A 24,631-nucleotide genomic window follows, 5' to 3' on the forward strand; every position below is an offset into this window, starting at 1 on the left:
TAACTGCCGTATTTACTAGCGTAATTACACATACCACTCCCTTAAACTTACTGACAGAAACAGTGTGAGGGTAAACATAGAAGAAAAATACAGGTATTTTTAAAATAACAAGTATAAATGAAATAATGTACAAGGTATGGCTTGTACATTTCCACTATAGTGAACTCCTTCAATATAGTATAGCTCTTCAGTTACAAAAGAGTGTTTGTAGAGAAGCCAGTCTAAATGAAATGTTGAATCAAGACTCGAGACGAAGTACATGCCGTCTTTATGTTTAAACGCAGCAATTTTTAAAACAAAATAATAATATTTGACATTCGAAGTGGAGGAGTGGTACAGATATCAAGATTTGTGTGTGCGCGTGGGAGAACGAAAAGCTGACGGGGAAGCTATACTCAGAATAGTTCCAACTGACCGTTAATCTGAGTTCCAAATGACTGATCTCCTAATTATGTTTGATCTCAGCCTGCGACGTCAATTAAAGCACTCTTTTAAGATATATAAATAGTTTCTGTTAGTGCAGTGTGCTTTACCTGTAGTTAGTCCAGGATTAGGATCGGAAGAGAATTCCTAGGAACAGAGTGCACATCCAATCATTGTCTTGCAATAGATGTGGACGTGTTCAGGGAAGTGTGAGCCGAGGTACGAACGTCGCATCATCGCAAGGTGCACACTAATACACTAATATTTTGTTGGATGATGGATGTACATACGAATAAAACTACAAGACAAGGAAATTCGATGCATTTTTTACAAACTGTGAAGAAAAATTAGAGAAAGTGATATATAGAAAGAGGTAGGTAAAATTGAAAAATATTAACTTGAATTTTACAATATTGTTAGGCTATCAGATAGATAATGGAAAAAGTAGGGAGAACAGCAAAACTACGTAATATTATTAGAAAAACTTACGGAATGAAATCTAAGGATGGTAAAATAAAGAAAATGCGTGTAGCTAATATAGAAAGGATATGCAGTATGTCAGGGGGAGATATCCTAGATTTCATAACTTACGGAAATAGCTCAAAGTCTAAGCTTATTTCATTATTAAAGATACATCCAAGAAGGATTTATGGGATATATACGTAAATTATATTTTTTAATAATTTCTGTAAATTTTTTAAATTCGAATGTCCTTAGTATTTTTTACTATTAGATGACGATGATGATGAAGAACGTTGTTGTTGTTTTTGTTGTTGCTGTTGTTGTTGTTGTTGTTGTTGTTGTTGTTGTTTAAAGCGGCCTAACATCTTAACCATCGGCCTGTACTAGTAGCATTTAACTGCATGTATTGGTAAATGGATACTCTCGCCTCAGTCAGTGCACACCCATGATTAATTCACTAACGACTCTTTTCTAACTCTGAAAATAATACTGTGACAATTTTTAAGCTGATTTTGAGTTTGAATCCCCGCTATTCCCTGGTGGCTGTAGTGTAATCTGCCAAAGACAAATCAAACATGCTATATCCTAGAAGTTCTACCTATGGATACCAGATTTCCCTAACAGCAAGTTTCTAGTTCTACTTTGTGTTGGGGACTGTAACTAATTATCCAGAATGTTTGTGTTTGGAATTTTGGTACCCTAATCACTCTTCAACTGTTTAATTGTTATTTTGGAGTTATCATCCTAGTTACAAGGTTTATCCACCTATCAAAATTTGTCTAATTAAATTCAATTCTACCAATAAAATACGTGATGCCATTGTTCTAGAACTATCTGACAGCCCCTTATAAAAGCTGTGAGTTTTTTAATTAAGAGGTTTTCGGCATTATTGTATCTTTGAGTCTTCTACGTGACTGGGGTCTCTCTCTGGAGATGCTGGGTTGGGGACTGGTCTGAGAAGATGGCATCACGAGGTAAAGGCAGAATTTTCATCCAACTATATAAACATTATATACTGAACGTGTGAAGAAAGGGAAGATTCCAGCGTTCCCAGTTACAATGTAACGGTTTGGTCGACCTGCATTTTAATTTTAATATAGGGCTTTCTCTTTTGTCCTAAACGTAAACTCTAGGTTGTCCTAAGCAGTCTTAGGACTTAAATGTAATAAACCCTAATGGGGATATTGTAAAATGTGAGGACCACGAGTGTATACCCTCGTTTCCCATCTTCTATTTTGTATTCGGGTGACTAAGTTCTCCCGCTTTCTAAATTCACCATTCTTTCTTTAGGTCTTTAATTTTATTTTCCTTTGTCGCAAAGTTGTATGGCTTATCCTTTGCGTCATCGGGCCTTATGTCATGTTAGATGTTTCTTTAGTCTTTAAGTTTGGAGTGATTGAGTGTTTTCCAGCCTCCATTAATCGAATTTTATTCTCGGCTTTTTCTCGTTAACCGTAAACGTTTTCCTCCTGTTTATGGTCGTGTAGTATGGGCTTCAGCTTCTGCAAATTTTCTGGATCTTTCGATCATTTCTTCGAATGTACCTTCCCCATTATATCAGGGGAGTAGGTGTAATACTTGCTTAAGTTCTTAAGTGGTTTAACACTATATGTTAATGTAATCTCCTGGCTCCATAAAGAGCGTTTATTTTAAACTACGCTTCTGGGTTCGAGACCCATCCTATGTCACTCTGTTTCAGAAGCTACGGTTTCTTTCTCTAAACTGTATTTACTCTATTTTCTCTCGATTATATAAAGGGTAGCCTATTTTTTAACTTGTAAATTTATAAGATCTACTGGTCTGAATTCTCTAACTGACTTATTCGAGATGAGAGTACTTCTCCCCACTTTTTTGAGCTCGTAAGCTCCCTTGTGTTTATTGCCAAGGTTTCCCTTTCGTCTAATTTTTGTTTTTATAAAAAAGGAGAAGAAGGGAAAGAAAATAACAAATTTCAAATATATATTGTTGTCAACATTTAAGCTTTGGTTCATGCTTTGTCTAACCATTCACCTTTCACGCTTCTTTCTCTCTCTGGACCACGGAAATACTTGGAACAAACATAATCACTATCAAGTGGACGAAGTCCATAACAAGTGCAGTTTAGTTCGCTATAACGTTCTAATCTGATCGAACATACCGGTATTGCCCAGCTGACCAGTGGACTTGCAACATTACCTCAGCCGTTAGTTCATTTATCATTTCCTCTTACTCTAGTTGGCATTCAGAGCAGGGCGTGGTCGCTGTGCTTGAGCCAAGTACCCCTCTTGAACGGAAGTGAGCTGCAGTTGCCCAACACCAACTGTCCCAAGGAAGGACAGCCAAAACTGGCGCCGTTAAGAAAGTGTCCGGTCACGTGGGGTCACGTTCTACCCTTCCCATCACTCATCACTGTCTGAAGTGAGGAGTTCATCAGTCCCATAGTAGACGATCAGGCGTTGCGACCGCAAGAGAATCACATAGAGAGATAAGGGAAGAGTTGGGGAATGAATAACTTCGTAAGGCATATGAAACATAACGTCATCGGAACTGGAAGATAAATTCTATCAGGAGTTTGGAAACAGCAACTAAGATAGTGTCTCAGAGATTAGAATGGGGCTTACATAGCATGAATTCTGAGGGGCGTATTTATTTATTTATTTATTTATTTATTTATTTATTTATTTATTTATTTATTTATTTATTTATTTATTTATTTATTTATTTATTTATTTATTTATACCACAGAATATGACTCCATTAGAGGCAGCTTAAACTAGATACAATTCACAAGTACTGAATGAAAAAAGAAATTGAAATACAACATGAGAACAAAATAGAAGTGTGAAAAATAAAAAGGAATACTTAATAACTACTACACCAGTAAACATCCCTCAGTAATATTACATAACTCTGAACATGAGTGAAGTAAAAATCAAAGTTATCAGACAAGTAGCATCCGACTGTATGAGGAAAAAGGTCAACATTCGAACCTAGGATAATTCCTGGATGTGTGGAGTAAATGATTGACTTAACTTTGATATGATACATATTTTTTTCTATTACAGAGGTACGGTGCAATTAGTATCCCATATCTTGGATCTAACAACAGCTATTTACGGTGTGGTACATATTTTCGACTTCTTTCACCCGCTACTACAAGAAAATATAAGGGACGGCTACAGTATATACTCACATAAAGAGAGAAGTAAGGGTGGTAGTGCTAGAAAGTTGACAAAAATGCCCGGTGATGGTTCCCACAGATTATGATTGCAGCTTCTTACTGACATAAAATCTTACAAGATACGGGCCAAAAAGGTATAGAAAATAAGCATTTGTGTGTTGTAGGCAATATGATTTAGATTGTGGATCGAGAGTACCAACACCTGAAGACAATGACCGTTCACAATTCGATTAACGACCACGTTATGCAACTTTTCTTCCATTTAAACTGGTACTCGGCGAGTACTGCAGCAAACATTTCACGAACTGAACACATTTTGAAGGTATGAGAGGTCACTATCCGCCTGTTGCTATTTCTTCTCCGATACAGTATGTTTGCATTTATCTCTTGGCACAGGCCAGTATAGAACAGAGCTTCTACGGTAGTCTGTTTCATTTACGACTGTGACAGTGTGGAAGCTGTAGAGTGTTTCTTGTTTTTTTTGCTTTTCTACTTGTTTAACGCCGCACTAACACATCGAAAGTTTTCATGCGGCTCGAACCCTCCATCTCCCGAATGTAAGCTCACAGCTACACGGCCCTAATCGCACGGTCAATTCGCTCCGTTAAGCCGATGAGTTATAGGCGGTGCTGAGTAATGACATACGGAGCAAGTCTAGTACGTCTGTGCGTTGGATGAAGTGCTACAAAGAGAATCAGTCCTTACTGCAATGGTACTTGCTGCCAGGCGAGGAAGCAATTGCAACTTTGCTTCACTCCACATCTCACCTAGTACGCCTCATTTTGGAGCGACCATCCAGTTTTGTGCTTTTCCCATAGTAGCATAATTTTTCGTCCTGCTATATGAAGATAAAACTAACCTTTGGGATCATGGCATAACTAACTAACTAACTAACTAACTAACTAACTAACTAACTAACTAACTAACTAACTAACTAACTAAAAAACAAATAAAAACAAACAAAACATTACTGTCCAATTAGCTGATATTAGGAGGATATGTAATAATAATAATAATAATAATAATAATAATAATAATAATAATAATAATAATAATAATAACAATAATAATAATAATAGCCATAGCACCCACGTAAGAGGGGCAAAATTACAGCACCTCGCCTCTAAAAGAACCGTAAATTTAGCTGGTGGAACGTAAAATCAATAATGTTGTTATCAAACTATCACCATAATCTCTCTCTCTCTCTCTCTCTCTCTCTCCTTCTTGAGGATTTGGGGACGTTTCGACAGTTTTGGCTCGTATCTGCTTGGTTTCCTCTATTAATATATTAGGTATTATATCGACAGTAAATAAATAAATAAAAACAAATAATACCTATTTTTTACTTTATATTGATGTATTTGAATTCCTTCTTGTTATATAACCTTCTAGGTTAACAACCGAAAATTTGGTAGAACATTTTTACATAATCGATTCATTATTATTGCCGGTTACTTACCTAGTAATATCACCAGGTACGACGGGCGTGACATGTTTTATTATCACGAAATCATTTGTGTGATACAGGAAGGAGCTTAGATATAGTATCGTATCCTCTTCGTATCTGAAATAAGACTGTTGATTCAAGGAGCCAAGCATCGTGGTCATCGGTCTCGGAGTTTCTCTTCAATGTTCTTTTACATTTAATAATATATTTTCTAGCTAAATAAAATAAATTACGCATGCAGTTTATAATATGCATTCTTTAGAAATGTTTATTACGTTATGTATTCTATATTTACTGTGATACAGAGACAATTCTTTGAACACCTGTAAGCATCATTTTTCAGTCGATTTGGTGCAATAAAAGGGTTCTTTCAGAAGTGTACCGGGCGGTACATCTCCACACCGCTAATTTAAAATTTGCGCCAGTTGAATCTCCTCTGCTGGAGGAAGTCTGAACTTTATCTACTGGATTAATTTTCAAGTTTCTCAGAAGATGTCACTACTTGGAAATTTTGGAGTTTTTGAACTGGGTCATTTTTGATGTAGTTTTGTTTTACCTGTAGTAAGAAGTGTGAACTTTCTCTTCTAGAGGACACTACTGAAAAACTACAATGGTGCACCCTAGTGCGAAGTGAAAGAACTGTTTTTTGGAGAAATTTTTATTTCAAAAGTTTGTTTCTTGTTAAATTTCTTTCTGTTATTGTTTAAGTTGGCTGTATACCCCTTTCTTTCCCCTTGTTTTGTATTTAGCCAATCCCGAATTTCTTTAATTAATTTCTGACCAATCTGATGTGTCTTCCCCAACTTGAATATCTTGCTTAACCCTAGCCAATAAAGTTTTTGTGGGCGGGTGTTCTCATTCCAAAAACGCCTCGAACCTTCCGCGAGAGTATATAAACTGCTGATTTTCGGGTCTCCGGGCGACTCCAGTAACAGCTTTTGGTGTGTAAAGTACGTAGCAGGGGGCGGGAGGCGCCTCTTTCTTCGGGCAGCAGTTCAACAACAAGGTAATGGCCGTTTAATAACTTCTTTTCTTGCTAGCTCAGCAGTTTAACTCTCGGGGCGGGTCCGAAGTGTTTCCACCATGTAACTTTCCCTAAAATGTAAAGACACTTTGTATTTATTCTATCTTTTAAACTACATATTGGGATAGAGAGTGCTTAACCCTCTCGAGCTCCCACTCATATTGTTCTGAGGTGAACTTATTTTTCTCAACCGATTCTTCCGTAACAGTAATGTAAATTGTTTCTTTCTTAAGTCACCTCTTTAGTATGGGATTAGCCCTTGCATTAGCGGCCTAGTGCCAGATTAGGTTTTTAAACAAGTGTATTAGGAGTGCAGATCGCCTCCTCTCAAATGGTTATTTTAGAGGTCATGTAATTAACCTTTTTCTCACTTAATAGGCCTCAGTAGGTTGGGTATTTTACCCCTGTGTCTATGTCCTTAGAGGACAACTTGAAGGTGGAGTTTGGTGTGGCCTTTGATAGGCTTAAAGTTGAGAGCGAGTGGCTCTTTCTCGAAAATTGAGTGTTGTATGCCTCGAGGAGGCTTTACGGTGTAATTAGGAGCAAGTGCTCCTGGGCATGATTGTGGTCTTCTGCCCCTTTGTTGAATTTCTGTATATCGTAAGATTGGGCTAATTGTTCATGTATTGTGGGTTTGGCTCTCGGAGCCCATCCTGTAACTCTGTAATTGTACATTCTCGAATAGTGGCTTTGCTACTCTGTACCTGCCATGCTTGTTATTTCTTGATTTTACAAAGAATATATATCACTTGTTAAATTTTAAATTAACTTTAATTTCGTAGCCTGAGACCTGTTCACCCCCGCACCTTCTTTCACCTCTAACTACCACGGAAATCTCCGTAACAAGAAGTATAATTTCTATTTATAGATATCAGTATAACTCATCTGGCTCCATGGTTAAATGGTTAGCGTGCTGGCCTTTGGTCACAGGGGTCTCGGGTTCGATTCCCAGCAGGGTCGGGAATTTTAACCTTAATTGGTTAATTTCGCTGGCACTGGGACTGGGTGTATGTGTCGTCTTCATCATCATTTCATCCTCATCACGACGCGCACGTCGCCTACGGGAGTCAAATCCAAAGACCTGCACCTGGCGAGCCGAACTTGTCCTCGGATACTCCTGGCACCAAAAGCCATACGCCATTTCATTTCAGTATAACTTCAAAATCCAATTACTGTAATTACTTTATATTATAATAACCTTCTAGGCTAAGAGTGCGTGTACGGTTGCATATATTAAGGCGCAAGTTTCGAAAAATCGTATCATTCTCCCTAGAGTTTTTCCCGTGAAGTGCGACTTGCACGCCATTCACCATTTGGTACTGGTAAGGACATTCTTCTATGGTGAAGAATTATTCTTCAAGTTAGTCAAAACTACTTTAGTAAGTTGATTACCAAACAAATATTCCAAGATGTGTTCCAGAATTTATTCCTACTTATTTTCTGTGATACACACATTACATGCATTTCATGTCAAGTCAGACAAAACCCTGAAAAAAAGAACTGAAGTCCTTAAAAATGTCCGAAATAGATGCAAGAAAGCGTCAAAATCAAGGTTATGAAAAATGCATTTTCCAAATGTAATACAGTTCAGAGAAAAATGTCATTAAAATCATCGTACAATATTCGTTGGCGTAACCTCCGAGGCCGATGTTTCGTTATCCATAGGGAGAGAAAAGTGAATGAGTTTTTATTTTTACGCACATTAGAGTATATATGGTTTTTTGTTCTATGTATATCATGTGGGTTGTTAATGTTCTTTCCTCAGTCCATAGACTGGTTTGATGCAGCCCTCCTCATATTTAATTTAAAACTGATGTATGCTTCTGACACGATATAAATAAATAAATAAATATGGGTTGTTCACAATGTTGTTGAGATAATCATTCAAATATTAATTCTTGTTATTTGAAAATGAAAAAAAATTCTGAATACATCAATGCTGTTAGTTTCGACAGTTGAATAAATCTGCTTTGACAAATTTATGGGGCCGTGAATGATATGATAATAAAATAATGCGACCAAGAGAAATGTTTGGATTCTCTCGCAAGCAACAGTGTTTATTATTCATTACAATGATTACTGTGGGGAGTTTGAGCCGAACACGTAGCTACTCAACAAGCGCGTAGCAACGCACCGCGAAGATTTGCACTCTCCTTTTGACTGCAGTGCGTGTACGGTTGCATATATTAAGGCGCAAGGTTCGAAAAATCGAATTATCCTTCTAAGAGATTTGTTCGCGAACTGCGACTTGCACGCCATTTACAATTTGGTGCTGTTAAGGTCATCGTTAGGTCTGACACACACGATCTTCATGTCTTCCTTCGGACGATCGAGCCACTGTTTCTTGGGACGGCCGCGTGGTCAATTTCCTTTTGGGTTGTACTGTAATTGCCCGATTGTCTCTTCTCATGACATGTACACACCCTCTGAGGGTAATGGTGCAACTCCCATCCGTTGTCTGATATGCTCATTTCGAAAACTGAACAAATAAATTTACTTCCATACAATTACAGGGAAATTGCCAAAGATTTTAAACGCAGTCCGTCTCTTACTTTGAAGAAATCGCAGTGACTCTGAAAATATGTTTTAATAAGAGCTAGGTCAAATTTACTAAATATATTTCAAGAAAGTGTTAATGTATGTATGTCTACCTTTGTCCCGTTTCTCGATACAGGGTCGGGTAAGAGCTGAGATGAATGTATATGGGGTGTTTTTACGGCCTGATGCCTTCCTGACGCCAATCTCTCTTGCGGAGCTAACAGTGATGAAATGACTTATTAATGGCTACGAGGTGCAAAGAATCGGACTGTAGCCTATTAATAGGAAGTGTCCCGTCATTATCCTGTGAGTGAAAATGGGAAACCACAGAAAACCATTCTCAGGACAGCCGACGGCGGGGTTCGGTCCCGCGCGTTTTCCGAACATGTTAAGACAGTGTAGAATGTAAAGAAATGTATAAATCTGCGCTGTCAAATTATGCGGCCGTGAATGACATACAGTACCAATAAAATAATTAAAAATTGTGACCAAAAGTATGTTCATAATAATTCATAAAACGTTGACTATTGGACATATTACTACACTCAACTATCGATTTACTGTAATCGGACCAACAGCGTTGCGGTTTAACTGCGATATCAAAAACACTAAAAATGCACGAGTGTTAGGAGTTACAGTAAAACAGAATTACAAATGGTCGGGATAATATTGCCAGGAAGATGCTCTCGTCACCGAAAGACTTGTTTTGAGAAACTTGAGAAGCAAAATAAAGAAAAAGTGTTTCTCGGTACAAAAGCAGAAAACCATGGCAGAAACAGTAAAATTAAGTAGAATGAATATTTTTCTTTGCCTTATTATTTTCAACGAAAAGTGCTGTTTATTTTTCCAGTTATTAATTTTGCTAAGTGCTACTTTTGCTGCAGCGTCTTGGGTAAGTTATACAAAACAATACAGTAGTATAATTTATTATCATTTTAACTGTACTTTCAGTGCGCCTGTTCTCTTTTTAACTTCTTGCGGGTTAACCGTGATTTTACTTATCCGGGGAGCCTTAACCCTACATTATCGCGTTTAATCGAGAGTTGACTGTATATTGAACATTTAATATTATAAAGGTTGTTGATCATAGTAAGCTGATATTGAGCAGAAATGCGTATCTCCAACTCCTTTATTGTTTCTAGGAGAGTATATCCAAATTTAACCGAGCGGAGTAGCCGACGCGTGGGTTCGAGCCCCATCGTCCACTGTCCTGAGAAAGGTTTTCTGTGGTTTCCTATTCATATTCATATTCATAGGTCACAGCCGATTCCTTCCACTTCCTCACACAATTTCATTTACTGTCATTCATTTCATATTCATTAGCTTCTCAACTAAGACTGGCATCTGGAAGTCATCTGGCCATAAAAACATGCTATCGAATTTTTTCTCACCTCATTTCCTTACCCTGTATCAGAAGAGGGGACCAAGGAGTGGACATGCACACATTATTTACATTTTTTTCCTATCCGATTGCACATAAAATGTACCGTACCTACTACATTATAGAATTGATGTCTTTCCGAGTCCAGTCTAAACGCCTCTGCGAATTAAGTAAATGTCTCCACAATCCTTTATTTGAAACTAGCTTTGTGGCTACATTTAGTTTCATACTTCTTTTCCTCAAATCGTTAAATCTCTGTCAGGCTCCGGGTCGGGGGACTTTAACTTTCGTTGGTTAAATTGGTTAAATTGAGCTCGCAGTTGCGATCAACAGTGTTCTGTAAGAAGGAAGTCAGCTCCCGGACGAAACTATCTTTACATCGGTCTGTTTTCAGACCAACTTCGCTTTACGGGAGCGAAAGCTGGGTGGACTCAGGATATCTTATTCATAAGTTAGAATAACAGACATGAAAGTAGCGAGAATGATTGCTGGTACAAACAGATGGGAACAACGGCAGGAGGGTACTCGGAATGAGGAGAAAAAGGCTAATTTAGGAACGAACTCGATGGATGCAGCTGTACGCATAAACCGGCTTCGGTGGTGGAGTCATGTGAGGCGAATGGAGGAGGATAGGTTACCTAGGAAAATAATGGACTCTGTTATGGAGGGTAAGAGAAGAAGAGGTAGACCAAGACGACGATGGTTAGACTCAGTTTCGCCGGGCTGAGTGGCTCAGACGGTTAAGGCGCTGGCCTTCTAACCCAACTTGGCAGGTTCGATCCTGGCTCAGTCCGGTGGTATTTGAAGGTGCTCAAATACGACAGCCCCGTGTCGGTAGATTTACTGGCACGTAAAAGAACTCCTGCGGGACTAAATTCCGGCATCTCGGCGACTCCGAAGACCTTAAAATAGTAGTTAGTGGGACGTAAAACAAATAACATTATTATTATTAGACTCAGTTTCTAACATTTAAAGATAAGAGGTATAGAACTAAATGAGGCCACAACACTAGTTGCAAATAGAGGATTGTGGTGACGTTTAGTAAATTTACAAAGGCTTGCAGACTCAACGCTGAAAGGCATAATGGTCTACAATGATAATGTATGTATGTAGGTATGTATGTATGTATGTATGTATGTACGGTTAAATCCAATGGGTCTGGGGCTGGCTATATTGGCCTTCTTCATCAATAGATTTTTCATAGGTAGGGTCCTTTCCTCACAGGCGCGCAGGTCGCCTATACGGCGACAACTCGAAAGACCTGCATCAGACCTCTTCGGAGGCCGTTATTATTTTTATTAAAATTTCTCACCAGTCGCTTCTGCTTCCCTTATTCTCCATGACTGAGACTACTGAGCTTCATTCATCTCACATGAGGCCACCAACGAGTGGTTTCATACACACAACTCCTTTACCGAGCAAGCTAGAATGTTTTAAATGTTTCCCCGGAACAGAGACAAAATTCAGTAGTTTCCGTTTTACTTAGCAACGGTTGACACTAGGAGGTTAGGAAAAGGTCAAATTTCCCCAAATGGCACAAATTCGGTTAAACGGTATATTTTCATGAGTGACGTAGAATTGCTGTGTGTTGGTGCATCAAGGCACTAACATTTCTGCCAAAGTTGAGCTTTTTTTCTCTAGCTGTTTGTGAGGATAATCATGCTTATTTTATTTCAAGGTCAACTGAAAGTCGGGTCAAAGAGATAACAAGCACCTCGAATGAAAACAGCATCAGGAACACGAGAAGATCAGGAAGTGCTCACTGCGAAATGACGACATCCCAGACGCCTTTTGAGGCGGGTATCACGTATAGTCCTATACCTCATAGTGATCACACTCGAATGACAATATGGATTGTTATGACACGGTATTGCAGTGTAATTGGGACTTCCTGCTCGGTGCACGTACTGGGGATATGGCATGGCGCAGCGGAAAGTGAGAGCGAATATCGGCAGCTTTCTCTAGCCGACCGTGATTGTGTAATTGGAGCGGGAGCAGCGAGCACCGGCGAGGACATTCGACCACACCGCAAAATCATACTCTAACCGTACGATCCAGTTTGAGGTGTAGATAACAGAAAAACTCCCGAAATACAAATGTCCACGGTCGAAAGATTCGCCACATTTGAGGGAGAACTTCACTACTCAGCAGAAGTAAAGAAAAGGGTGTCATGAATGGAAGAAATTCTCGTCCTTCTGAAAGAAATTAGAAGTAAGAGTGTTTTGGTGTTATGTTAATTATAATGCTGTATAGTGTACATAGTATCATGCTTGTCTTTCAAGTCATCAGTCTGGAGCCTAGATGTATCCTCAAATAGTGCTGTTGAAGGTTGCCTTATGAGGTTTTAGAAAAATGGCAAAAACTGAGAGTGGTGCTAAAATGAGGCATACCAGGCAAGAAGAAGGATGAGGTAATTTGCCATTGTTTTCCTCACTGATCCATAAATGTAGCAGGATCAGCCCTATAAGTAACACCTTGCACAACATCTAGATGAAAGATCTGTGTTCCAAATGCCATTACTCAGCACCACCCACACCACAGCAGCTTCCACATTGATACAGCTTCTTTTGCTGTGGCGTGTTCCAAGAGACAAACACAAGAATATTGCATCTGTCAAGAAATAACAACAGATAATTTATGTGAAGCGGAAAATATAGTCTAAATTTTTACTTTAGAAAAGGTCCTATTAAATTGCCATCTCTTAACAGCGGTAGTTCTAACTACTACAGCTGAAGGCAGTGTATGTCCCTGGATTCAGACCGATAGCCCACGCTGCCATAGAAAAGTAATAATTATATCTATACGTGAAAAGCGTGTTGACGAATAGTTCTTCTCCACAAATCTTAGACTTCCAAGTTACCGCTTTTCGTTTCGCTCTGGTTTATGGCATGTCCTGTAGTACTTGAATGGGAGTTAAATGTACGAGTTATTATTATTACTATTAAGATATTATTATTATTATTATTATTATTATTATTATTATTATTATTATTATTATTATTATTATTATTATTATTATTATTATTATTATTATTATTATTATTATTATTATTATTATTATTATTATTATTATTATTATTATTATTGTATTATAATATAAGTGGTATCAGCATTTGATATGTTTTCTCCCAGTTTTGCGGCCGGGTGCCCTTCCTGGTTAAAACCCTATGTGTATGGATGCATTCACTACCATGTGTTTCAGTTTAGTTTGTTGTGTTGTGCTATGTTGTGTCGTGTTTATATGAAGAGCACTGTATTTAGACGAACAAATTCACCGAATCCCCGAACCAATGGAATTAACAATACACGGTTAAAATTGTCGACCTTGAAGGGAATCGAATCCGGCCCCTCTGAACCAATAACCAGTACGCTGGCCATTCAGTCAAGGATCCGGATGATAATAATAATAATAATAATAATAATAATAATAATAATAATAATAATAATAATAATAATAATAATAATAATAGTGGTAATAATAATCACTAATTCATTAAAACAATTTTATTCTTCTTCTTCTTCTTCTTCTTAATCTTCAGTATTAATGAGAGATGGTTTCCCACAGAGAAATCAGTAATGGCTCGTCCTAGAAGAAAATTAATTGGAAGAAAATGCTCTAAATATTATTTCCTACAACTTTCGTTATATACACCTTTGTTTTGAAGAAAAATTTGCCATTGTGGAAATATGTGCAAAGAACCTCCTCCAAGCCGTCCTGTACTTAGGAACATTGTAATAATATGTAATAATATGATTTCTTTCCAATTTCTTTCCAGTAAGTAGTCTTTTCAGATAGGAACCATCATTGATGTCAATCGATCCAGTATATTTGCTGTGATATTACACTAGCAGACTTACATGAAACCGAAAGAGGAATTGGTCATTATATATTCCAATTAGAAAAAAACAAAATATTGGCTGAACATTCTATTGTTTCTATTGGTTTCACGTCTTACTGATTCAGACATGTTTTATGGCAACGTTGGTATAAGCCGGTACTAGGAATGAGAAGGGTTTTCAATTAAGGTACAGCCCCAATACTTGCCTGATGTGATAATGGAAAATCACGGGAAACCATCTAGAGCTGTCGACAGTGAGGTTCGAACCACCTTCCCCTGAAGTAAGCTCACGGCTACTTGACAGCCAACTCGCTCAGTAATGCGAGATGTACAGACAGAAATATACAATATAGTGAACACTTGGAGAGCCAAAGGTCATGGGTTCAATACATATATTCACCTAGGAAGAATTCATGGAACCCTAGGTTTCTTTTAATTGAGAAGTACCGGTAAATGGTCTGTTAACAACCAGCCTGTTTCCACCACGTACCAAGTACGCTCGAACTAAGAACAATATTACGTGCTAGGTTTGTGGTGGTTCTTAGTTCCTAGTACTCATGGATGTGTGCAGTATCATTAGTACACTGTGCTACAAAATCTGATGTAGTAGGTTCAGAAACATGTCACGTCTACTTCCGATCGAAATTCAGATAATCTTAAACTCAATCCTATTACAGAATGCTGAACGAATCAAGAATGTTAATATTCGTGGATCTATCTGCAAGGTAACACACCATATCCAGTATAATGGAACTGAAATCGATTCATGTCTATCGCACTAAATTTGAAAAACAGTCACGTAGAAGGCATTCTGTTCAAGACGCACAAACGTATCTCCTTTCTGAGCATGCTAATTATAAATCAAAACAGCTATTTCAACGTTTACCTGAAAATGAAATAACTAATGACAACGAAACATTTAACACGAACTCATGACACTCTCGTTCATAAAACTGTATTTTGTTATTCCAGCTGAAAGATATTAACTAGCTCGTTGTAAGCGAGAGAAAATTAACATTATTGCTTTTGTTCAAGAAGTTGCACTACTGCTTATTTCTGTGTCAACTAAATCGACAAATAATTTCCTTCCATAGATATAAACTAACAAATAATATTTATTTATTTATTTATTTATTTATTTATTTATTTATTTATTTATTTATTTATTTATTTATTTACTTTTTATACTTCGGGCGCTCGCTGGTGTAGTGGTCTAGCCAGTCGACTAAAAAACCTGAGCGTTCCGGGTTCGAACCCCTGTGACTTCCAGTGAATTTTTACTAAGACCAGCTCGTGGTGACAGGAAGGGTTTTTCGGCCAACTCATAAACAGCCTGAGTGCAGCACTGACCGGATATAAACATGGAAAGAGGTCGTTAAAAAGAAACGGAGCAATTTGGCTGCGCGGCACTGGTATATTACGTATTATTATTATTATTATTATTATTATTATTATTATTATTATTATTATTATACAGTTAAGTTACGCACAAGTAAATAGTCCGAATCTAAACTGAAACGATTCTTCACGACTGTGAGCAAGTGATTCGTTTTGAAGTGACCGAAATTGAATTCTCCACATAGGCATATGGGAGTCGAGCCCGTCCTCATGATCGGTCAAATCGACTGCACACGGCAGTAGCTCCTGATATTCTTAATAATAATGCTATTGATTTAATTCCCCACTAACTACTTTTACTGTTTTCGGACACGCCAAGGTGCCGGAATTTTGTCCCGCACGATATCTTCAATGTACCGGTAAATCTACCAAAACGAGGCTGGCTTACTTCATACCACCGGACTGTGCCGGGACCGAACCCGCCAACGTGAGCTTAAGTGACCAGCTTTCTATTGCCTGAGATACTCAGCCCGGTTCTGGCATCCTTGAATGAGGCTCCCGGATGAAAGTTTGAAATGCAAAGGAAAAGTGACTTCAATCATGCATATTATCTCGCCGACGAGCAGGATTTACGGGCCGGGGCTGGTGTATTTGAGCACCTTCAAATACCAAGGGACCGAGACAGGATCGAACCCCTCGAAAATCAATATATGTACACGGAATAAAATGTCTGGGTTATTAACTGCCCAAGCACATTTGCATTCAGCAGAAATGGCAGTGAGCTCATATAGAATCAGCCAACCTTGGGAGCTCTAACGGTGTTAATAATAATGTTGTATGACCTCAGGTGCCGAGAACTGGGTGCTACGATATGCAGGATGGCCATATCTCTCTGAAATTCCGAAACGGCACATCTGTTCTCAAAATATTATTTTACAACCGGTACCTTGAAAGCAAATAACTTATTTATATATTTTAATATTTCAGTTTTAATGACAAATTACTAAGGTTACATTTAGCAACTAATCACAAGATATGCTAATATTTTAGTAACTTCAATCAATCAATCAATCAATCAATCAATCAATCAATCAATCAATCAATCAATCAATCAATCAATCAATCAATCAATCAATCAATCAACATGTATCTGGATTTAGGACAGTCACCCTCCTGGTGACAGATTCTCTATCAAATTTCTTAAATTATTTCAAAGAAATTCGAATTTTACTGAACATTTTGCGTGATAAATTATTCCAATCACTAATTCATATTCCTATAAATAAATATTTGCCCCAATTTGTCCTCTTGAATAACACGTTTATTTTCATATTATGGTCTTTCCTATCTTTAGAAGCTCCAGCCAAGCTTATTGGCTTATTAATGTCATTCCACGCCATCTCTCCATTGACATCTCGGAACATACCGCTTAGTCTAGCAGCTCGTCTCCTTACTTCCAAGTATTCCCAGCCTAAAGTTTGAAACATGCTCCTTTATCGTCTAGAACAACGCCTTTCTGCAGTCTGCATACAGTTGTTTTATTTTAGTTTTACAACATTGCACCTTCAACACTATAAATTAACTTCAAAATCAATATAACGTCGTTGAGCCTAAAGAAATCACTATTTCAGCTTAGAACTCTGACCAGAAACCTTCTGTCGTCTAAGGTTCAGTATTGCATGAACTGTATCAACGAATTTTCGTTCTGTGATACATGTGCTGCGGGTCAGTATTTATCCCCTCACCTTTGTGACACTGCGGTATTTCGAGGTTTTCTCAATAAGCAGAATCTCTATTAAATTAAAAGTTGGTACAATGAAGAAACAATACTCCTACCTTTGTAAGTCATGCTTTAAACAATATCAACACAATATCTAAAAAAAAGTCTCTGAAATAAAGGGAAAGGGCGGAGAGTAAGAATTCATTTCTTTTTTTTTTTTTTTTTGCTAGGGGCTTTACGTCGCACCGACACAGATAGGCCTTATGGCGACGATGGGATAGGATATACCTAGGAGTTGGAAGGAAGCGGCCGTGGCCTTAATTAAGGTACAGCCCCAGCATTTGCCTGGTGTGAAAATGGGAAACCACGGAAAACCATCTTCAGGGCTGCCGACAGTGGGTTTCGAACCCACTATCTCCCGGATGCAAACTCACAGCTGCGCGCTCCTCCTAACCGCACGGCCAACTCGCCCAGTCAAGATAAAATAAAGGGACTGTCCCGGCGAAAATGGGACGTTTGGTCATCCTGGCAATATTAAGCTGCCTGTGTAATAATTTTAATATTCCGCTTATACTCTCTATTACCGAAAGCGAAATTCTACTGGATTGCCACTTTAGCTGAGTATATTTATAGATTTTGAGCATGTCAACAACAATAGTAGCCCCCCGAATATAGACTATCTCGTCCGAGATGGAACCCGCAAACTTTATTTCGAAATGGGTACTCCATCACTGACCCACCGAGGCAGCTTCTATAGATGGGCCCACCAGAGTTGAAGTCTGACGTTTAGAGCCACCGGCGAGAAAAAGTTGACTAACGCTGCTCGAAAATGGTCTGTTGCTATGGCAACGATAACAGAGATGCCACGTTCAAGGATGCTATCGCCATGTGGGTTGCTTGCTCTCAGTCGCTTTTGTGATATTATTATTTGGAATAGTACTGTGTTAGCTGTGTTAGTTGTTGCTGGTTTATGTAATAATTTGTTTGTTTCCAGAATATTATTTTCGTTATTAGTTTATGTTTTTGCAAGTTGATCGGTGGCTAGTTGTACAGTTGTATTCTCTGTTTAATATGTGCATTTGTAGAGGTTATTATCAGTTTAGTGAATATGAAATCTCATATTTATCGGCAATGACGTATTCTGTCTTAAATACCGGAATTATTAGCACGAGCTTAGGAACGGGTCAAATTTTATTAAATTGCATTAGGCCAACATAGGCTAGTTGATTAAATATGCAGCCCGTATGAAAGGGTGATATGCCCCAGATTGAGGTAACTATGACAACGCAGCGTACTTCGTAGTTACTGCTTTCGCCGCTCAAGTGTCAGACTTCAACTCTCGTGGGCCCAACTATAATGATGTTGTCAGTGCACACACGGCAATGGAGGTTTATGAGTTAACCTAAAAATAGAGAATGATATGCAGTATTTATAGATCATGGAGAATTACATGACATGCAGAGGTTTAGATCGTAAGTGAGTCTAAAAGAAGGTTAGGAGAAAGAAAGCTATCTACTCTCCGTAAAGAAGTTATGGTGATAAGCATCGGCAGCCGCGAAAGCGAGGCAGTTATCCAGAAAGAAGTGCTTCAGTTGTTAGCTCCTACTTCGCAAACTCTAGAGAGAACATTAACGGCAAATTTAATATTCGTGATTTTGTTATTACTGACCTTAGCGGTGCAGTCTGTTGGCCTTTTAGTCCCGGGTGAGATCAGTGGCGCATTTGTGAGTATTCAGAAGTATCAGAGGACACGGAATGCCGTGTGTGCACTGATCGATACCATGAGAAGCTCCCTCGGTGGATTAAGGACCACATGAAGGACCATTACGGGACAATGTGTCGATGCATCAGAGCATGAGTTAGAACAGACTTACTGCGGAGTAACGGGTCATACAGAGAATGCAAAAGGTCAAGGTTACGCAGACTGAATTATGATTACATGCAAATCAAACCGTCTGGTAACACCAAAAATGGGCTCAAAAATTATGATGATGACAATGACGTAGTCGTCATCAATTTATCTTAGTTGTTTCTGATAATTAGCCTGATGTGAGAAGGGAAATCTTCGATGAACTGTATGTTTATGATACCTGCGGGTCTTCACACTACAGTAGTCGTCTACGCCAGCGCTTCCCAACCGGTGGCACACGAACCCCTTGGGCTGTATAAAGGACCGCGGGAAATAACAATGGCGTTAGAAGACTAAGTCTAAAAATCAAATCCGCGAAAATGAACACCTAGGTGCGATAATAAGAAGCAATGGTAAATGGACGAAACAGATAAAGAGATAAAAACGGATGGGAGTACATGCTTTGGCTGGTATAAATCTACTGGATAGAAAGATGTCGAATATCGAAAATAAAGTTCTGTAATGCAGTAGTTAAAGCTAAAATATTGCAAGAAGTACAAATATGGGGAGGTGATGATTAATTTTAGAACTGGATGTAGTAGTAAATTTGTCAAAATAATAATGGGGTTTGTCAAACTGAAATACAAACAGTAGAGTGAGAATGATGGGTATACGGATAGAATTAGTTAAACTAATATTGGTTGATAGTAGAACCGGAGGCTGGAAGGTGAAATTATAAGGATAGCATACCAGCACCAAATAAAATATCAAAATGAGGGTTACTCGGTGGATGGGTTGAAGAAACTACGAAATAAATAGGAATTGGGTACCACTGGGAAATAAGTTTATCGAGGGGGGATTTGAGATTGTATATGGATGTGGTTCAAGAGTGAAAGAATTAGGTGACAAGTAATAATAACAGAAATTAATGACAAGAGAACTGTAATAGCAATAATGTTATTGGTTTTACGTCCCACTAACTGCTTTTTCGGTCATCGGAGAACGCTAATAGCATTTTTTAAAATAAGTAAATACATGGCAATAAGGATTAAAATGATACTTAAAAGAGGAATGATAGTGATAACTTAGTTATTAATGGGAGGGTATAAGAATAAAGCTATAATACAAAAATAAGGAAAATATATGAACGTTATGCAATAAAGATATGGGCATGACTTATCTCCTAAAGGACTGTACAGAAGCAAGAAAAAACAAAGAAATATATTTAGAAGAGAATGGGGTTAACAATTTCCTATAACGTTATAAATTTTTCTTCTTCTTCTTTATCTGTTTACACTCCAGGTTCGGTTTCTCTCTCGGACTCAGCGAGGGATCCCACCTCTACCGCCCAAGGGCAGTGTCCTGGAGCTTCAGATTCTCGTTCCCGGGGATAAAATTGGGGAGGATGACCAGTACCTCGCCCAGGCAGCCTCACCTGCTATGCTGAACAGGGGCCATGCGGGGGGATGGGAAGATAGTAAGGGATAGACAAGGAAGACGGAAGGAAGCGGCTGTGGTCTTAATTTAGGTACCATCCCGGCATTTGCCTGGAGTAGAAGTGGGAAACCACGGAAAGCCACTTCCAGGATGGCTGAGGTGGGAATCGAACCCACCTCTGCTCAGTTGATCTCTCGAGGCTGAGTGAACCCCGTTCCAGCCCTCGTACCATTTCCCAAATTTCGTGGCAGAGCCGGGAATCGAACCCGGGCCTCCGGGGGTGGCAGGTAATCACACTAACCACTCCACCACAGAGGCGGACTATACTCTTCTCAAATTATTAAACAGAGAAGGGAAAAATACCCAGAAAAATCAGCAAAACTATGTAATATTTTATCAATCTGTCATCAATAATCTGCATTTAGTGCTGTCACCCAAGCGGCAGATTCCCTATCAGTTGTTTACCTATCTTTGTCTTAAATGTTGTCAAAGAACTAGGATATTTATCGAACATTGTCCTTGATAAATTATTCCTTTTCCTTACACCTCGTTTTATAAATGAATATTTGCCCAAATTTGTCGTCTTGAATTCCAACGTTCTCTTCAAAATATGATCCTTCCTATTTTTGAAATCGCCACTCAAGCTTATTCGCCTGCATTTTGTAATTCCATGTTACATGTTCTCTGACAGCGCGGAACATACCACTGAGTCGAGCATCTCGTCTCAAAGTCTTCCTAGCCCAAAGTTAGCACCACTTTCATAACACCACTTCTTTGTCGGAAATCACCAAGAACAAATCGTACTGCTTTCCTCTGGATCTTATCAGAGGAATGTGGGAAATGTGGGAAATACAGAGAAGATGCATGTAGCGAGTTGTGAGTACATGTATGAAGAGGTGTTCTAGACTCCATGACCTAGTTAATGTCTAGGAAATACCTCAAAACTCTACGTTTGTCTAAGTCCAAGAACTATAAGCAAATTGTGGTTTGTAACATTTTATCTGGAACATTTTTTGTATTTTGTATTATAAAAAGAACTAACCTGATGTACTAGTTATGATTATAATAATCAAATACTCTCTCCCGAGTTCGTGATCAATAACGGGAGAGAAGAGTATTATATTCATTCATTCAGTGACGTGATGCTGTTTGATATGGGAGTCAGCGAACCCTATAAAGGAAACCAAACAATAAGCTTGTGAGTCATCTCACGAACAAGCGACATCCCAACTTGAAGAGATCTTCCTGGGCAACATAATTTTAATCGGTTGTATAGAAAACCGTTTACTCTTTTTGATAAAGAGCATAATGAAACTTCAACATCATTCATAAATAATTTGGCCGATATGGATACAAATATCCAGAGTACATTGGTTCTGAGTACCTCTTTTGCTCAGGCGGCAGCGTGCCAGCCTCTCACTGCCGGGTTCCGTGGTTCAAATCCCGGCCACTCCATGTGAGATTTGTGCTGGACAAAGTGGAGGTTGGACAGGTTTTTCTCCGGGTACCCCGGTTTTCTTCGTCATATTTTATTCCAGCAACACTCTCCAATATCTTTTCATATCATCTGGCATTCATTAATCATTGCCCCAGAGGAGTGCGACAGGCTTCGGCAGCCGGCACAGTTCCTATCCTCGCCGCTAGATGAAGACTTCATTCATTCCATTCCTGACCCGGTCGAATAACTGGAAACAGGCTGTGGATTTTCATTTCATTTGTACTGGGAAAGGCAGCAGAGTCTCTTTGACGCACACCAAGATCACTGATGTCGTGAGCTGTTCATTTTCAGCTGCGAGTTTATAATAACAATGTACTAATATATTCAGAAAGGGCCAAAGCAGTTCCTGGTGACAGCCACTTACATAAACACTCCGCTATGCTCACTTTCATATAACGCAACACACTGGGTCGGTGGCCTACTTGCTGCACGGTTCGACTCTCGAGTCTCCATATGCTGCTAGTCACTTATTATTTAGAAAACTCAAGGTACAGATGTGCTGTATAATACACCTTATTACCTATCTCGTAGTATGTCTACTACAACTTCTAGTTGAATATTTGTCACGGTAATTACTGGTACATGGTTTGAGGATCTAGAAAGAGATATACTGAGCCACCGAAAGGTAATTGAAAAATACGTTCCAATTCCACACTCACAGGCATCGTAGAAGTGATATTATTTGTTTTCCGACTTCTCCTTCAGAAGCAGCCAGGAGTTCTAGCCTATGATAAAATACAAAATCCAAACTGAGCGACTCGGGGGATAGAAACGCTGCCTTTCTGAGTTCAAGTTTTCGGGTTAGATTCTGGCTTAGTCCAGTTATATTTCAAGGTGTAAAAGTACTCCAGCCTCGTAGTGGTAGATTTACCCGCACGCAAATGAACTCCTGTGGGACAACATTCCGGTACTTTGGCATGTCCGGAAACAGTAGACGTAGTTAGTCAGACATAAAACCAATAACATTATTAAAATACACTGTATGGGTACTGTACCAGAACAAAACAGTCTATGCCCGTAGGTCAGATACTAGCCTACTCTGCCAATGTCCATGACCTGCATACTAGGTTTGGGCAAACGGTGTTCAGTGCACTCGCGGGAGCTTGTAAATTGAATGCTGAAAGAAAAAGATGCTAAAATAACGTATCTACCATGCCACATGCGATGATGTAACGGTCAGAGCCTCTTGTTAAGGGATCGGTTGTGAATGGCACAAATCGGTGACGAAAGTCGACCAAGCCTGGAGTTCAAATTACTACTGGCTGGCCTTCAGTGCCAGATCTGTGCTACGGTACCCTGAAAAAACCGTACTGCCTGTAGCCATTATCAACACAAAAAACTGACAAACAAACAATAAAACGAACTGACAATTTAATGAGTACGTGCTGGAGAAGCTTTATAATATACACCCCTCATGTCGGTAAAGCGCAACCAATTTACGAACTTGTAATGTCCCCGCAGCCTTGAAGGATGCTACAGTATCGGAGTCTCCCTGTTTCGTAGATTCCATGCCACTGGATCAGGCTTGGGATATCAGGGACATTGTAAGGAGAAAATACGACGAGGTGTGATGCTCAAAAAATCACTTCATTCATTACCGGAGGTAAACAAATGTAATTTTAATTTCTAGGCTCGAAGGTGTACATGTTAATGGCAAAGTTGAAGTTGTTAAAGACCTATAGAGGAAAGAGCGAACAGGATAAATTTATTCTGAGTGTTAAAGCCAGTTGATGCATTTTTTCATGTTTTACTAGCTGTTAAATAATAATAATAGTAATAATAATAATAATAATAATACCGGGCTTACTTCCCACTAACCACGTTTACGGTTTTCGGAGATTTCATATAGCTGCTTGACGTTGCATGAACACAGGTAAGTTTTCGGAAAAATTTGAATAGAAAAGACTTAAGAGAGAGTAAATAGCAGACATGGGCTTACTTAAGGTTAAGCCAGGGAATTTGCTTATATTGGAAATGAGAAGCCATAAAAAGCAATCTTCAGCGTGACTGGCGGTGGAGTTCGAACTCCCATCTCTCGAGTACATGCTTGCAGCAAAGCAACACGTACTTCACGGTCAGTTGATGTGTACATCCGTTACTAACTGCATCTTTTACTTATAAACAGGCAGTCCCTAGGAACTCCACCAAACTCTACATTTAATTTTTAATTTCGTGTGGCTATTTCTAGCCGAGTGCAGCCCTTGTAACGCAGACCCTCCGATGAGGGTGGGCGGCATCTGCCATTTGTAGGTAACTGCGTGTTATTGTGATGGAGGATAGTGTTATGTGTGGTGAGTGAGTTTTAGGGATACCAAACTCTACATGGAAAGCAACTTCGAAACAACGTTTGGTACCAACAAAACAATATTAGAACTGGTTTAAGTGAACTGCATAAGTGAAGAATTTTAGACTTTCCAGAGCTGCAAACTGTGAACACAGTGTGAACACACTACAGTGTCCCGCATGTGTTTCACTTGCTTAGTCTGCGTTAATATTGTCCCTGTAAATTTGTAAA

General features: G+C 38.9%; 1 protein-coding gene across 1 annotated transcript in view; it reads right to left on the reverse strand.

Moving 5' to 3' along the window:
* LOC136874516 (cell surface glycoprotein 1) overlaps positions 1-24,631 on the reverse strand; it is a 307,568-nt gene that overhangs the window by 202,807 nt on the left and 80,130 nt on the right. The gene's annotated exons all lie outside the window — the stretch shown is intronic.

This window comes from Anabrus simplex, chromosome 5, assembly GCF_040414725.1.
Source record: "Anabrus simplex isolate iqAnaSimp1 chromosome 5, ASM4041472v1, whole genome shotgun sequence".
In the NCBI taxonomy this organism is placed as follows: Eukaryota; Metazoa; Arthropoda; class Insecta; order Orthoptera; family Tettigoniidae; genus Anabrus; species Anabrus simplex.